Source organism: Anastrepha ludens, chromosome 6 (genome assembly GCF_028408465.1).
Source record: "Anastrepha ludens isolate Willacy chromosome 6, idAnaLude1.1, whole genome shotgun sequence".
NCBI lineage: Eukaryota > Metazoa > Arthropoda > Insecta > Diptera > Tephritidae > Anastrepha > Anastrepha ludens.
Genome location: NC_071502.1, coordinates 22,864,469 through 22,882,470, shown reverse-complemented (window position 1 = coordinate 22,882,470; position 18,002 = coordinate 22,864,469).

The following is an 18,002-nucleotide window of genomic DNA, read 5'->3' as shown; positions in this document are numbered from 1 at the left end:
TAGATGGCTTTGTTCCTAAGCAACGACACGTGGGTATTTCCTCCTCTTTGGACTTGTAGCGGCAGGCTAATCACCTACCCTGCCAGAATGCAAAACAGATTAACGAAACCAACGCAAGACTGAGTCTTGTCGAAGCCCTATGCTGCTGAGAGAAGTGAACAAGGAAAAAAATGGTCCTAATATTTAAAAATGTTTTGACTGAAAACGTCAAAAAGTCACATATTTGCTAATTATCAAGGCACATTGGCCAGGTAGCAGCAGCAGAGCAGTTGATTTGTGTCTTTTTTCTATTTTAGAGACCAAATATCTAAATTCTGGAATTTTTTTAAAGTTGCTAAACTGCCAAACCTTTTTTTTATAGATTCTGACATTCTAGGGTCTAAAGGCTGCTTTTCGTGTTTTCGCTGCACTGTTTTTACTCTCGCTTTGTTAAGTACCAGATATTGCACGCCAAGCAACTGCCTTCGTACTTTATTGCATACATTTTGGCGCGCTCTGCCCATTCTTACAGTGGGGACGAGACGGAAGTTGCCATCCAAAATAAAAACATTTTAATTTTTTTTTTATAATTGTGTTCATTGTTTATTAATATTATTATAATTTTTTCCACACTTTCCAGTTTTTCTTTAATCAGTTGCATTCAATATTTAGTTAGAAATAAATGAAGTTGGTTTTCTGCATTTGCTTTTTTCGATCATAACTTACTTTTAGTTACACATAAGATTCTTGCACACATAAAATTCACAAAATTTACTCAATATTTTTTTTCGTAATTAGTTTTTAATGTTTTTTTATCATATTATTTTTTTTTATTATATTGTACAATATCATTTTTTTTTCATTATATTTTAAGTACTCTTGGTTTCTTTGTCTTTTTGGGAGATGATTATGGTAAATTTTATGGTCTGCTCTTTTTTTTTTAGTTAAATAAATATTTATTTAAATTTGTTAGTGTAAAATTATTCAAATAGGATTTGATGACAATCAACAACAACAATGTGAATATTTAACATTAACAACAAATATTTAGGTACTTTTGATGTGTAATGGCGAGGAGGTGCGAAGTGTCATAGGTGGTAAGTAAGTACATTTTTCGAAAAAATTAAGCACAGAATTCTTGCGCAAGTTTTCCATATTGGACGTTAAGAAAATTAAATTTTTTACTAGCGTTTACATTTTTCTTCTAATGCAGTGATTTTTTTCGAGTTTTTCTGCATTGAACTTCTTTATATTTATTTGTATTTTATCGCCTTTCTGGTAACTGCCATTTCTACTACTGCGAACTTTTTTGCTTTTCTTTTTGTTCGAATTAAAAATATTATTTTGGTTGTTTGTTTTAGGTTCGCTTTATCAGCTATTTGTTTAAGTCTTCTAGGTATCCTCTGTCAGTGAGTGTTTACATATATTCAATTTCATTTTGCTGATTTATTTGACTTGCTAATGCTTACAATTTGATGTTTGTATTTGTGTTTTTCAAAAAGTCAAAATACGTATTGAATCAACAAGCATAAAAAAATATGAGTTGATTTCATAATGACCAGTTTTTAAGTGCTAGTTTAAATTAGTTTACCCAGCAGATTTATATTAAGTTTAATTTCAGAGCTCTTTAGCTGCCTGTTCGTCTATAATTGTGGTCGTTTATTTGGAAGCAAATACTGAGCAGCCAAAATCGAGTTTTTTAATTTCAAATGAATATTTCGTTCGGTGGAAGCGATCGTACAGGCTCGACGGCATAATATTGAGAATAATGAGAGTTATGCTCACGCAAACCATTTTATGGTATCATACTTAGATATGTAGAGTGAGTGACTCACTGCTTATTTGATGCACGTAATACTTTTTTAGAAAAACGAAAATGACTGGATGTTTATTAAATTTAATAAAAAAAAGTGCGTATAGCGTAGTACACATAACAGAAATGAAACTTTCAAGGCAGATAAAGAAAGGTGAAGAGGTCCGAAAGAGAATGAGAGAGAGAGAGAGAAAGAATATATATCTAAATAAATTCACAACATTTGCAGAGAATACAAATAGACAAAATTTACAAAAAACGAATAAGGGTCGACCACAAAGAAACACTCAGGAAAAATAGCCTAAGTGTATCTAAGACATATCTATATAAGGAGTAGCTCTCTCTTTCCTTTTCCTTTACGTTACATCTTTTTTCTCTCTCGCGGAACGAAAATGCCTAAAACGTTGCATGGCCTTGAAATTTTACTCTCCTTTCTCGCTCGCCTATCGACGCCTAAGAGGTTTCACTTCAAAAATTTATACGACTTGTAATGAGACATGTATGTACTGAATGTAAAATTTAAATTTTTTAAGGTGGGAAAACGAATCTCACTTGAAACAAGGGAAGACGTTATTCGTCATTATAAAATGGGCAAAAGCCATCGAAAAATTGCAGAAATCGTTGCTATTAGTTCCTTAACTGTCCAGCGAATTGTAGAAAGGTTTCGCCACGAAAACAGAATAGAAGATAAGGGCAGATCTGCGACAAATAAAATATTCAATGATGCAGATAAGAGGTGAATTATTGGCAAAGTTAAAGAAAAACACGAATTAAGAGCTCCAGATAAGAGGTGAATTGTTGGCAAAGTTAAAGAAGATTTAAGCGCTCCAGAATGAACGAACGAAGTCGAAAATTACTTAGGCAAGATCTGTAACCCTGAAACTGTTCGTAAAAATCTGCGCGAAGAAAATTGTCATGGAAGGACTGCCCGAAACAAGCCGTTGATTAATAGAAAACAAAGGATAGAGTTTTGCAGACAACATTTGAATTAAGACATTTCGTGCTGGAAGTCCGTTGTTTTTGCGGATGAAAGCAAATTTAACCTTTTCAGGTCTGATGGTAAGTCCTGCGTTTTGGAGAAAAGCAAACACCGCGCTTCAACAACGTAATTTGCGCACTACAGTTAAACACGGCGGGGGCAGTGTGATGGCATGGGGTTGCATGTCCTATTCAAGCGTCGGATCTTTAACATTTATCGAAGGACACATGAGTAAAAAGGTTTATCTGGATCTGCTAAAAGATAATTTAGTACAAAGTGCGCATAAAATGGGCATTAGGGATTCGTTTAGGTTCTACCAAGGCAACGATCTCAAGCATACGTCTGGTATTGTAAAAACTTGGCTTATCTGGAACTGCCCACATGTAGTACAGACACCTGCACAGAGGACAGATCTCAACGTTATTGAGAATTTGTGGTCAGTGCTGGAAAATAAAATAGGAAACCACAGTATTTCTAATGCATCTGATCTGAAACGGGCACTACACGAAGAATGAAATAAAATTAGTTCCGATTATACAGCAAAACTTTTAGAATCTATGAATTCCCGAATAAAAGCTGTTCTGAATCAAAAGGAATACCCCACTAAGTATACATATATTAAATCCGCTTCGTGTCTATACTAAGCATAAACCACTACTGAAAAACTGGCCTTTGCGTTTTGACAGTGAAAAAAAGGTCACTAGTGTACTTTGTTTTTGTGTATCGACTGTGAATTTGCCAAATTGCTGTAGCTCACCTTTAGGCTGTATTATTCTTTTTTCCATTGGGTGTGTTAAACTATTTGTGATTTCAGTTTCATTACTCATTTTCATATTTTCAACCGAACTTGTAAGTTCCTTCAGTAATGCAGCTGGTTCCTTAAACATATACATACACATTTAATTCTATGCTTACTTATGCCTAAATTCTCTATATTAACAAATTATGCAATTATGCTAGTGCCAATTGTAGCGTGTTTTCATACAAGTATTTGTAATAAATTTTATTTTTCTCACATTTTACACCCCCTGCTGCCGGCTGTCGCACTGCTGCACAATGCTCCCGTTTACATGAAGTATTGGGGTGGGCAAGTTGGCGAGTGGACGACAGTTGTGTGGCACGCAAGGTGAAATGTGTTTTTAAAAAAATTTTCATTCATAAGAATTGGGCGTTTTCATTTGTTTCTTTGTTCATAAAATTGTTTTTCATTTTTTCTTATTTTTTTTTATATATATAAATATTTTATATACATACATACAGCAATAACAACAACATCTTGTATATTTTCAAAAGAAAGGAAAGTTCTAAGAAACAAATCGCGAAATATTCAAGTGGAAATAATAAAATTTAAAAAAAAATTTTCATTTACTCTCTTCATTGAATTTTAAGTGTTTAGTAGGAGATGAAGTCGAGAAAAACACACACAATTTCTTTGGTGCTAAATTAGTTTTTATTTAATGATAAATTAATTTTATTACTAAAGTAATTTTGGGCTCATCTCAAGCAGAATTTAGAAGTTTCATTATTGGAATTTAAAATGCAATAATTTTTCTATTTTTATATTTTCTTTGTGTGCCACTCACTTTATGTATCAGGTCAGTCCATAAGTTCGTGCGTATTTTACCCATAATCTCACTTTTGTACGATTTTTGCATACAAAAAAGTATTCGCGGAATATAACGGAACTATTTATATATTGTATATATTTTTTTTGATATATTGGGCGTTCAACAAGTGATTTTAATCGCGAATAGAAGCACGAGATGTTAAAAAATAAAATAATAAAATGGAATCTTCGAACGCGTATAAGAGGCATATTTTGTATTTTTTTTATAAAACTGGTAACATCTGCTGCTGCAGGAATAAACATTGTTCACGGGGAGGATACGGTGAGTGTAAGCACTGCGCAAAAGTGGTTTTCAACATTCCGAAGTGGTAACTGCGACGTGAAGGATGCCCCGCCGGCTGGTCGTCCTGAAGTCTTTAACTCCGACGCCTCGCTCGAACTCGTGGAAGCTGAGCCAAATTCGACAGTCGTTATGACAGCGTAGAGTTTAAATTCATTGCATGGAACAGTTCACAGGCACCTGGTTCAGTTGGGAAAGGTTTCAAAGCTGGGAAAATGAGTTCCGCATAGACTTTCCGTCGCCAGCCTTCAGCAGAGAGTGAATGTGTGTTCTCAGCTGCTACAACGGCTTGAAAATGAAAGTTTTTTTAACCGTATCGTTACTGGTGATGAAAAATGGGTCCTTTACAATAATCCTGATCGCAAACGCCATTGGTTAGATAAAGATGAAACACCAGAACCGACCCCTAGCGATGGCCTTCACCCCAAGAAGATTCTCCTGTCTATTTGGTGGGATATGGCCGGTATTGTTTATTATGAATATCTGGAACCAAACCAGACAATAACTGCTGATTATTATTCCCATCGGCTATCAAGTCTGAATGAGCCACTTAACAAAAATCGATTGCCTTTAGTGAATAGACGCAGAGTTTTGTTTCACCCCGACAACGCAAGACCTCATACCGCAAGGCAAACATTAGGCAAGCTGAACGAGCTCGGATGGGAGCTAATGCCGCATCCACCATACTCTTCGGATATTGCACCTTGTGACTATCACCTTTTCCGTGGACTTCAATCGCATATGAGTAACAAGAAGTACTCCTCAAAAGAAGCTATAAAAAGGGATATCAAAGCGTATTTTGGCTCTAAGGACAAACAATTTTTTGAGCAGGGAATTAAAAATCTGTCTAAATGTTGGGAAGGCAAAATGATGAAGGAAAAATATTATTGATTAATAAATACCTTAAACATCTTTTTTATTAATTTTAAAACCACCTTTAAAAAACGCACGAACTTATGGACTGACCAGATTCTCAGCTGGTTTCACCGAATTGAAATCTTGATTTTCAAAGTAAATATTTTCTTAAAATTCTCTCAAGAGTTTTTTATGAATTTCAGTAAGATTTGAGAGACTTGGAAGAGTATGATTACTCCCAAAGCTTCATAAACTACAAATTTTCAGCATGAAAATAATATATGACTGTAGTGCCTGCTAGGGATGTCAATTGCTATAAGTTTTACGATTTCGGGATTTTCAGGATCCCGTTATTACAATCCCGGAATTGAAAAGTTGAAACCGAAGTGACCACTGAAGAGATAAATGCCAGAGCTCACGAGAAATGCTGAAAAATTTGATTCTACTACGGCAAAGTCAGCTATGGAAGTCATTAGAATGACGTTTTATTCGCTGTTTAATGGCAAGGTTTACTCTTGCCCGTAAAAAGTAGTAGTTTAGATTTATTTGTGTTACTTTTATGCATAGCCAACTTAGCTCAAATTCCATGAAGGCCACTTCCACTTAGTGCGCAAAGAGCGAAAGTATCAAACTAAGCGACTTCTTGCACGAAACGGAGGGCATAAACGCATTCAATTTCTATTTATATTATATAAAATGAGAAATGATTATAGAAATTTCGGAAACAAACCTGGAAACTGTCAGTTGAACTATTGCCGAAATATTTGTATATGTATAAAGTGGCGCAAAATTAGTCACCCAATCGGAGGATTTATAATTTTTGGAATTGCCGTCGTACGCCAATCATATTTGACACTTGTGAACTAGACAGCTGCAGTATACAAACAGAAAAGCAATGGAGCGCGTAAAGGTCAAAATAAAGACTAACATTTCTGCAATGAAAGCAATGAAATACCTGGGCATTCAATTTGAATGTTTGTCGTATCTTTTAAGACAAGCTTACTCTTATTGTTAAACTACGTCACAGTACAAATTACAGTTCTGCACAATTTCTTATTTCAATTAATAAAAAATAAATAAAAAAAATTTCAAATTAAAAAAAAATTAATTACAATAGTTAACCCATGTTTTGGAGCTTAAAAAAATCTAACGAAAATCTTCTGATATTGCATTCCGGCCATTTATTTGTTACGTCAGCGGCTTGTCAAATCAATTTAAAAAAAATCGATAAATTAGAAACTCCAGCATGCTTTCGTATTTTAAGAATAAAAGATTTCATTAAACAATGTGAAATTCAGATGTGCTAAATTTGAGTACTGGAACCCGCAAGGGAGCAGAGGTCGACCAAAAACCATTCGGAGAAAGTCGATGCTGCGCGAGCTAGCGGCTCGATAGAAGAGTCTTGTTGAGACCCAATGTCCCGAGAGGAGTGAACAAGGAAAACAAAATTAAATTGCTTTTGCTATTTTATTTAGAATTAGTGGTTTTTCGTTATCTATATTTAATAGAATTAAAAAATATAAATTTTGTAAAAAAACTGTTTCGTTTTGGAGATTACCGATTTTTGGTAGAAAATTAACAACACTGGCAACACTGCCATAACACACACTAATTTCTGTGTAGGTGACAAAAATTCGTTTATCTGTCACCTTGCCTTTGAATTGCTTTTGTATTTTACAAGTTGATATCAGAACAAGTGAAATAAATGTTCGTGGAAGCTTGTTGAAAACAAACTGAGGCTGATTTTTAGATACGCATTGCAAAAAAAGTTGAGGAAAAACGCCGATGATGCGCGAAATCACGCAGTCTGGCCACTCTGAGTTGATCACGCAAGAGGTAATATCCATATAAGATGAGCATTTAGGTTGCATGTAGGTTAGGGTGGGTCAATATGTATGTGACGATTTTGTTTTTTGACATCGTTCCTAACAGATTTTAATGTAGATTCTAGGAAAAAAACTCTATTAGAGAGTAGCTCTCCAAACTCTGAACACTCTGAAGTAACTTTCTAGTACTCGAATATTAAGAGAAGCTATTCTTAATTCTTAAGAAAATTGGGAGGCAGTTATGTTAATGATAGCAAAAAAAATCTTCGAACCAGAAAATTTCCAAGTACAGGTGAAATGGTTAAAGTGCCAAATTGGCACTCCTCAAGTAGCACTGCAGCGTTGTTTCGGTAAACAAGTTTGCATAAAAAAAATTACATTCATTATAATTAAAAAAACAAAAATAAATCATTGGCCGAACTGTTTCTCATATTTCTGACGTGCGTCTTGATCTTGTTCCACAAATGGAGGGACCTACAGTTTTAAGTCTTTGGGGACGAGTTTAGGCATATAGCCGCCCAAGCCGACTTACCATTCCGGACGCGTGTCGGCATATAGCCGCCCAAATTAGTTCGTAGCTACACGGCTGTCGCGAGCCTGTCTGAACGATTAGATAGGTATAGTAAAAGAGTCCCATTTTCATTCAAAGACATTAGTGGCCATTACCAATGAAGTCTTTTCTTCCTAAAGGTGGCTATTTTCCTGTCTGGTTCTTTCACAAAGCACTTAGCTACCATGCACGAGTTCAACCCAGACCCACGTTCTCGATGGGTAGACTAACTTTGTTGTGTTTTGCAACACTGTTCAGTTTTGTCTTACATTCACCGACTAACCTCGAAGAGCAGCATGGATTAGCAAGGGCTTTCAGTGCAGCTTGACTGTCACTACAAATTGCAATACTGCTACTCCGCCACTTTTTCTCAATAGACGACGGCAGGGTCAGAACCAATTTCAGTTCTTCGATTCAGTCTCTCAGTGTCACTGCCCGAGGAACCAGCAGGTCTTTTATATGTATATTTTATATTTTATCCTATGCACGATAGTGACAGTTCTGATGAATAGTACTTTTAATCAGATAAAACGGAAGATGACGGCATTACTTCGTCAAGTGGAAGTGAAATCCGTGCAATAAGGAATCCACTCACGCATTTCCACATTAGCAGTGATAGCAGTTTGTTTATAATTATCTTTTGATTTTATGAAACATTTTTCTTGTGTTAAATAAAGCCTTAGTTTTGATAACGTTCAACCTATTTATTTTCTTTACTGCGCACTCCAATACCTCTCGACCTCAGCGACGCTCCCCCGTCGAGCGGCTGCCTGCCCAAGGGGTTAAGCCGACACCAAAATGAATTTGTTTTTTTATGAGCAGCTTTTTTATGGCAGAAATGCATTCGAAGGTTTGCCATTGGCTGCCGCGGAGCGACCGCTATTAAAAAACATTGTTTCTATCATTTTTGCTGTTTCATGCACGGAGATTAAAACAGACGCACTCCCGAATGGTAGTCACGCACCTACCCATTTGGCTATGGAGGCTGCTTTTAAACTTTGTGTGCCTCGAAAGTGACTTTGGAGCAATGCTCTAGTAGACTTTTTTTCTTGGAAATTCATATGGAATACGCATCTGCTGGGAACGATGTCGAAAAAAGCTGACCCGCTTTAGTGTAGGTTAACCAAGTGGATTGAATAAGATATTGGCCAAGGAATGTTGCATTTTTTGTATTAAAATAATTAAAAAAAGAATAATAATAATTAAAAATATTAGTTAAAAAGAAAAATTAAACAAAAAAGCTATATTTAAAGTGACCAGAAAAAAAATTTTTTTTAAGTAAATTTTTTTTTTTAAATGTAAAGAAAAATTAAACAAACACTAGGTTTAAAGTGACCGGAAAAATTTTTTTTATTATTAATTTTTTTTTTAATGTAAGGAAAAATTAAACAAAAACAAATATATTTATGGTGACCAGATTTTTTTTTTTATAATAAAATTTTTTTTTTAAATGTAAAGAAAAATTAAACAAAAACTAGCTTTAAAGTGACCGGAAACAATTTTTTTATAATTAAAATTTTCTTAAAAAATGTTAAGAAAAATTAAACACAAAACTAGCTTTAAAGTGACCAGAAAACATTTTTTTTATAATTAAAATTTTCTTTAAAAATGTAAAGAAAAATTAAACGAAAACTAACAAACATTTCCTTTAAAAATGTAAAGAAAAATTAAACAAAAAACTATATTTAAAGTGACCAGAAAACATTTTTTTTTTTTATAGTTAAAAAGTTTTTTTTAAATTATCTCCAATTTCTAACATTGTTTCTTAGAATATGCAATGAAAGTGAATTTGTATAGTAAATAAATTCATTTGCGTGCTTTTCGATAATGCTTTAATTATTTAGTAAGTAACACTCGGCTCGCTCTCTAGAGAGTTTAAAAATGTTTACAATTAATTTATTGTAGTTTTTATAATTTTATGATATCTGCCTTTTTTATTTCGCCTCGCTAGCATTTCGCTTAATCGTTTTGTGTTTCTTTGTTTTGCTTGCTGAAAAATAAGGCCCGTGGATACACTATAAAAAGCGAATACTAAGTACTAAGTTCTTCATTTGGTTTCTGATGTTTCGTTCAATGTCAGCAATTAGATTTGCAATATGATTTGCTAAAATGCATTTTATTTTCAATAATTTTTACCTTTATTTCTTATCTTATTTTATTTTCATTTAATTTTTTATTTTTTTACTTAATTAGTACTTACACTTACACACTAAAATGGCGCTCCAGCCATGAGATATTCTGCTGATGTCTTAAACTAATTTATTTTAATCAATATTTTCTATGCACGTGAGTGCCTCTTTTTATTTTTATTTTTGTTTTTATTTTTACTTTTGTTTTTATTTTTACTTTTATTCTGTTTTTTCTTATAAACATTAATTTCTGTGTTTTCCGTTACTTCAATCTACGTAGTTTATCAGTTTATGTCTTTTTGTGTTCTTGTTGTTGTTTTTTTTTAAATTTGTTAATTTTTTAACATTTAACATCCAGCTGTGCTATGAATTCTAAGTGCTGCAAGTTACACCTATTTCTATTTTGTCTTATTACCACACCTCTTCCTTCTGCTTCACTTTGCCCCGCTACAGTCAAAATCTTTAATTCAAAAAGTCTGCGCTCGTTAGCTTGGCGTTGTTTTTGTTCTTGCTATCCAGCTTCTCAATTAGCCAAATATTTGAAAGCATCTGCTAAAAATATAATGTAAATTTTCTTGGCATGAGCCCGCACATACTTACGGCGTATATCCACTTGTGTGCGAAATAAATGGAGCGCGACAAATTACGAAATTTAAAAAAAAAAAAAAATATTTTTTTCTATTTAAATTTGTTTTCATAAATGTAAAGCCAGAATTATGAAATCTAAAAAACAAATAATTTTCTTTTCCATTTCAATTTGTTTTCAAGTTTTTATAAAAGTATAGCCAGAATTATAAAATTTCAAAAAAAAAAAATATTTTTTTTTCTATTTATATTTGTTTTTATGTTTTCATAAAAGTATAGCCAATTCTGCTACTAAAAGCTTATAACTCAAAGCTTCAAAATTTGCAAAAAATTTACAAAAATGTATGAAGTTTAAAAAAGTCTTCTACTTTTTTCTCAGCATCTATAGAAAAACTCCGCATATGCAGTTTTATGGCCCATCGAATTTTGAAATAATTTTAAAATTCGGAATACGCATAAATTGCAGAATCCTCTTCATTTTTCGTTCAATGAAATGTAATTATGAAAAGGCTTAAAAATTGCGTTGGTCTTGGCCAGTTGTTTTCCCCAAGTTCGGAAGTCTGTTATATGGAAGAAAATGTGACGAAAAAAATCTTCAAAAATCAACACAATTTTTTAGCTAATTCAAACTTACGCTTTTTTACATTTATTATACTTTATTCTGTTTATTATACACCTAATTTTCTTTTACACCATATATACGTTCCCAAAAAATGCATCTAAAAAAATTCTCGTGAAAAGAGAATTAGGGGAAAACAGCATTAAAAAATCCTATTTAGCGTTCACTTAAAAATTTAATTCGTGCTTGCACATTTTAATTCATTAAATTTATTATAAAAAATAAATTATTAAACGGTGAGAGCAAAATCTACCGAGTCTGAGAGATTTTTGCGGATACTATTGTAATTGAAACGCTTCGTACATGCGTCTCACTTTATGTGCTCTGTGAATTTAACAGAATTTAAATTCATAAAACACTGAAAATCGTGATAAAAGGAAATAATTCGTTTTCTTTTAACTCGTGTTAAATGAAATTCGTGTAAAAAATTCGTACCATCTGGGAATAGTAATGACCCCGAAATGAGCTTTCAAAAACACCTCATAAAGGGTAAGACTACAGCAAAAATTAGTGTAAATTTAGCTTGGAAATAAATATCAGCTCAAATTAGCAAATGTTTCAATTAATATGCCCAGCCATTCAAAGTTATGCTGCTCAAGAATGCGGCTACACTCAATGTGAAGACGTAGACAAGCTCCGAATTTACTTAATTAAGAAAATCGTAAAACCTCAGAAATGCTCGCCTATTTATGCCATAAAGTTGGAAATGAATATCAGAGGCGTAGCGAGCTTTTTCAGCGCCTGAGGCAAGGTGACAATTTAGCACCACGAAAAAAAATTCTATATTATATCCGTACGATTCTGACGAATATGTATAGCGGGCGCATCTCTACTCCTGCACTACACCTATATTATATACAAAGCACAATTTTTGAGAACAACAACAAAATACTACCACATAACCTAATACTGAAAGTACTGCGAAAAGACATATTCTGGCCTCAATCACTTAATAAAATAGGAATAGAATTCAATTTAAGCTGTGAGTTGATAGAGATCTAAACGTAAAGGATTGAAAAGTAAAAAAAAGAAACGCTCATAATGATGAGGAATTATAAAATTTGAGTTGGAATGTGGGAACGGTCTCAAAAAAGTGCAAAAAGACTTCAGCATAGAAAAAACTGACTCCAATGCTAAAAGTGTTAGGTACAAAATATCCGTAATATTTGAAACAAGATGCAATGTTTTCAAATTAACGGGTGTATATAATAATAATTCCACACTCTGCGATCTAAGTGAAAGTAAGACGTCGAACATTTTATTGGAAGCTGCCCAATATTATCACAATTCTGTCTTGCAAATTTACAAAAAAACCACTTTGATACGCTATGATGTAGAGAACAAATTGAATGGAAAAATAATGAGTCTTGGAAAAACCTACAATAGTTTCTTACATAACTGGTGTCAAACGCTAAAAATATAGCGTTTTTCAGTAAGAGCGCTTCAACTTTTGAACTTTTTTGAATGAAACACAAACGGTTTGACTTTTTTAACTAATTTTTTTCTTTATTATCGAGTTTGAACATATATATTTAAGTATGAAATTCGATTTCTTTTACATGACCACCGCGTGCACGTTTTACGAAGTCCAATAGTTGAACCCAATTTTCGACCACTCTTTTGCATAAATCGGCCGAAATTCCAGCAATTTCGCGTTCAATATTGGCTCTGAGCTCACAAATCATTGCCGGCTTGTTACTGTAGACCAATGACTTCACATAACCCCAAAACGGGACGGCTTGTTAAATGGACCGTAAAATGGCCGTAATGCTCTTAAAGTAGCAGCAACAGAAAGACTATTTTCATAAAAAATGTGTACGATTTGCAATCGTTGCTCAAGTGTGTAGCGTTCCATGATGAAATGTATACTAATGAAGTTTACAAATGACAAGCGAAAAATAAAAAATAATGCGTCGTTCGCCCTCCCTATCGGAAAAAAGTTGAAGCGCACCTATTGAATAACCCTATATATCGCGTATTCCGGCAGACGACCTGTAAGGCCTTTGCTGTATGTTTTTTATTTATTTGTTTAAAAATAATTTTTGTAGTCTGTAAGCGAATATTGTGAGCTGTAAATATAAATGTGGAGCACGGCGTGAATGTACAATATTAGCACCGGTCTGAACACAAATTTTCAGGATAAGCTTGGAATAAGACAGAGTGCCTAAGAATTGGAGTCAAGCTAGGGTAGCTTTTATTCCGAAAGCTGGCAATAAGGCGGGCCATACACCAAAAGCCTTTCGACCCATAAGCTAAACTTTTTTCCTACTCAAAGCCATGGAAAAAATAATTGATCATTACACTGGAGATGCTTATCTTAGAGGTTCGGCTCACCATATTCAAGAATACGCTTACCATACATTGCCTTACGACTAAGATAGAAAAGGTGTTGGCTGGTACAGAAATTGCCCTCTGTAATTTGGTTGACTTTACGGTGGCCTATGGTAATAATTCTTGCAGCTCTATTGAGGAGGGGATGGTTAAGAAGGAAATAGATAGGCTAATCATACCGTGTATTCTCAACATGCTGACGAATAGAAAAATAATCATTGAAACTGGACCGAAAAGATTATGTGTCAGGATGCCCCCAAGGAGCTAATCGAGTACTGCGCAACCCAAACGGGCATGCGGCAATCGAAAAGACTCACTGAACCCGAACGTTTAAGGGTAGAAGCGATCCTTAACCTCAGCAGGAAAGACATTAAACTCTATACTGAACTATTAACAGGATGTTGTAAACTGAATGGAAATAATTGGTGTCACAGAAAATGGTTTTGTGGACTCTGTAAAAAGGCACAAGAAACAACAGAACTTCTATACGACTGCCAAAAAGTGGCGCGACGCAGACTCACTTACCTGGGAAGCGTGGCTATAGATCCAAACCTCCTGGTAGAAATATTTATTTATAGATTTTTATTTATAGATAAGCAGGACTATAACAGTTTTAGGATTTAGTAATAGCCTAAAATTTTTGAGTAGCCCACATGGCTGCACAATATATCTTTTTAGGTCGCAGTGCAGATATAGTCATTTTTATAATAATAAATAAAGAATTATTCTATTCCATTCTATTCTGTACTAAAATTAGATTCCATATAAATTCTGAATAAAAAGTTAGAAATTCTTATGTATTTTTTTTTTTTTTTCTTTGAAATTTGTTACATTTTTGTGCACGTTATATAAAGTTCGAGCTATGGTTTTTGTTGTAGGTTTGGCTATACTTTCCTAAAAAATAAAATAAAATATTAAAAAAAACTTTTAATTTGGTAATTCGTCGCACTCCGTTTATTTTCAACACCGAAAAACCAACTTTCCGAATAGCAGAGCTTTCACTTACTCCATGCAGCTTTCATATTGCCACTAAAGTTACGCCTTGCCAATCAGCGACTTCTATTCTATTCCTTTTTTGTTTTTTGTATGTAGCGCACCGTTTGCTTTTGTGTTTGACCGCGCAGGCAAGCTTCGCATCCTATACTAATTTCTTACTTCATTTTCATTTAAGTTTTATGCTTTTTAGCGATTTTACCAACGTTATCCATACGCGCATTTAATGTTTGTATACTCAATATTTGTTTGAAGTCGTATTAGTAGATTGTAATTGGAAAATGTGTTAGGTTATGTATGCAAGTCTCCAAAAAAAATAACATTATCAAATTGTTGTTGTCATTTTTGGTATAAAAAATAGAAAAGTTTATAAATGTCATATATATTTGTATCGGAAAAAAATTGATATTTATTTTTATTATGTAGCTTCATTAAATATTTGTTTGCTTCTGCAAAAAGTGTTTATAAACTCCGACCTAAGTTCATTTCATGGTCTGCCTTCTACCGTTGCAGCGTTTACTACAAATGCACTTACATAAATTTCTATATTTTACTGTTGCTCAGATATTTAAATATATAGTAAATATTTTACTATATTCAGTGTACTCACTAATTGTTCCAACTTTTGTTTTTCTCTTCACTAATACATACATACATTGTTTGTTTTTTAGTTTCTTGGTTTACTCTTTTTACTAAGTAGGAATTTTTGGATATGACTTCTGGTTGTCTAAGATGATTTTTTCTAAATATGTTTGTATACTTAGTTGTGTGTAAATATATTTTTGTGTATATTTTATGATTGTTTACCAATATTTAATTATTGTTTTCTTTTACTTTTTTCCTTCTTGAATTGCTTTTTCCTTTTTTTTTTTGTTTTGTTTTATTTTATTTTTGGGTAATTGAGTGAACTTTGAGCGCATTGTCATTGGATTTTGAGTGACGATTCTTCCTCGAATTGAGATATTTCCAAAATCGTATTGACTGAGGGACCAAAGCAAGGGAATTGATATTGTAGAAATAATGACTTTTTTTATAAATTAAAAATTCTAGAAAATCAAATATTTGTAATAATAACAAAAACTTAACTAATTTAAATTTTAATTGAAGCTTAAAGAACGCAAGAAATCGACGAATAAAAATTATTCTTGAATTTAGCGCCTTTTATTTCTGTCTTTCTTCCAGTAATACAGCAGCAGTTCGACACCTGCAGAATAATAAGAAACCATCCACCACAAGTATTGGAAGCATGCATTATTTCAGTTAGTCAAGCAGCCATCTCGACTTTAAAGACCTATAAGCAATTCAAAAATCGTTAGTGAATGCAGAGAAGAACTGAATGCTTTAGCGCGCACGACAGATATCACTTTTAGCTGGGTAGCTGGCCATAGGAATCCTAAAGGAAATGAGAAAGCTGATGAGCTGAAAAGATAGGGGACATCCTTTAACGAATCCGAAGCGGTAGAAATAGGTTGTCCGCAAGGCATGCGAAAAAGGGAGATCTTCTTGCTATTACAGAAGCAACTCATTGACAGATGAACTAAAGCGGATACCTGCAAAATAACTAAACAAACTTAGCCGAATTTCAACAAATCCAGAACTGACGAGTTGTTAAGAAAGTTACGAGCAGACATATTCAGAATTATGTTAACAATAGCCGGCCACTGATCGTTGGGAGACGATGCTTGGAAGATGGGGTGACCGTGCAGTGATAGATGCAGAAGCTGCAATCCGGAAGAATCTAAGAAAACAGTCTGTCATTAACTGTGTTAGCTCACAAGTCTGGGTGGTCTATGACTTTGAATGCTGAGGGAATTATGGATGGTTAACTTGAAAGAAATTGCGGAAAAGAAAATAGACGACTTAGGGTGCGAGCAGAGGGAGCGCTGATCCCGAGCGGAGCCGAGCCGAGCTTATTGACGCTTATTTTCATGCGAGAAGAAAATTTGTATATAACACAGTGAATGCGAGAATCAGCGCTAAAATTCTGTTTATTTAATGTGTTTTGCTCTTATGTCATTTAGTTTTGTTGTTCATTTGTGTTTATAAAATTGCTGTACACGGTAATGGATTCATCTGATGAAGAGTATTTTGCTTCTCCTAGTGTGATTAATGCAATTATTAACACAAAAGAGTTTGGAAAACATCCAATTACACTAAAAAGGAATGAATTTGGTGAATTTCATCAATTATATAATGATTTAAGAAAATATCCAGCTAAATTTCAACAATATACCCGAATGAAAATTGAAACATTTGATTACATTCTGGCCGGGAAAAATTTCACATATTATTTGATCGATATCCATTTATTTTTGTTGTTAAACCATTAAAAAACACAACTGCACTCTAAAAAGTAAACATAAACAATACAAAAAAGCACGCAAAACGCTTTGAAACTGTTTTCTCGCACTCATCGGCTTTGCTCTCTGCTCTTGTCAGCGTTCACTGTGTTATACACAAGCTTATTTGTATTGACTTGTATGTAATCAGTTTTATCGCACTGACAATCTCGGCTCGGCTTTCAGCGCTCACTCTGGTCGCACCCTTAGACAGATTCATAGTCAAATCCAGATGACTCGCCTAATAAAAAGCAGTGGTTCTGCAAGTAGTGTTTCATCTTTTGTGCTAATTGGGTCTGTCCTGTGTCACTCAGAGAGCACCTCCTCCACCACCAGCACCACAACATTGCCAACCGGAGACTTCGAGAGTAGGCGCTATACTCCATAGACATATAAACGAGTAGAAAGCAGATTTTGAATGTTGACTCAGAAGCAAGTAGTCACTTCCATAATTCAATATGACTCATTTTATATCTACCGAATATATTTTGAGGAAATTTTCTTATATTTTCAAAGACAAATTATTTGAAGACCTTAGCAACATGCGTAGTTTGGATGCGCGACGATTTTTTGTCTCCACAAAATATGCAAATACGTTGTGATTATTGGAGAGAATTTATGACCCTGTGGGCATGGTTGACGGATGCTGATGAAGACGAAATTTCGAGCTGTACGAAATTAAAAAATTGTATGGATAGAAATATAAAGCTGAAAATATCCTTTGTCTCGGCTCTCGTTGAGAGCAAGGACGCCTACGTATGCAGGAAAAGGACCAGATGCGTAAGAATGTGGGAACTCTTGACTGTTCAGCGTGACTGCTGGTGTGCGCATGAAGTAACGTGGAGCTTTGTTTTATGTATTATACCAAATAAATTTCGGACTTGCAATTGCATGTGTCGGTAGGGAATTAGAAATTCAATTTTTGAATTTTGAGTTGTCGGAAAGTGGAAATTAATGTACTTAAGAAATTCAGTAGCAATCGATGAAATGCAACTAGTCTACGTGCTGGTATTTCAGCAGTAAAATGTTGGGACAAGAACGCTTTTACTAGAAGGCTTTACCTACGGTAAAAGAAGTTATGTTAACAATAAGCAAAA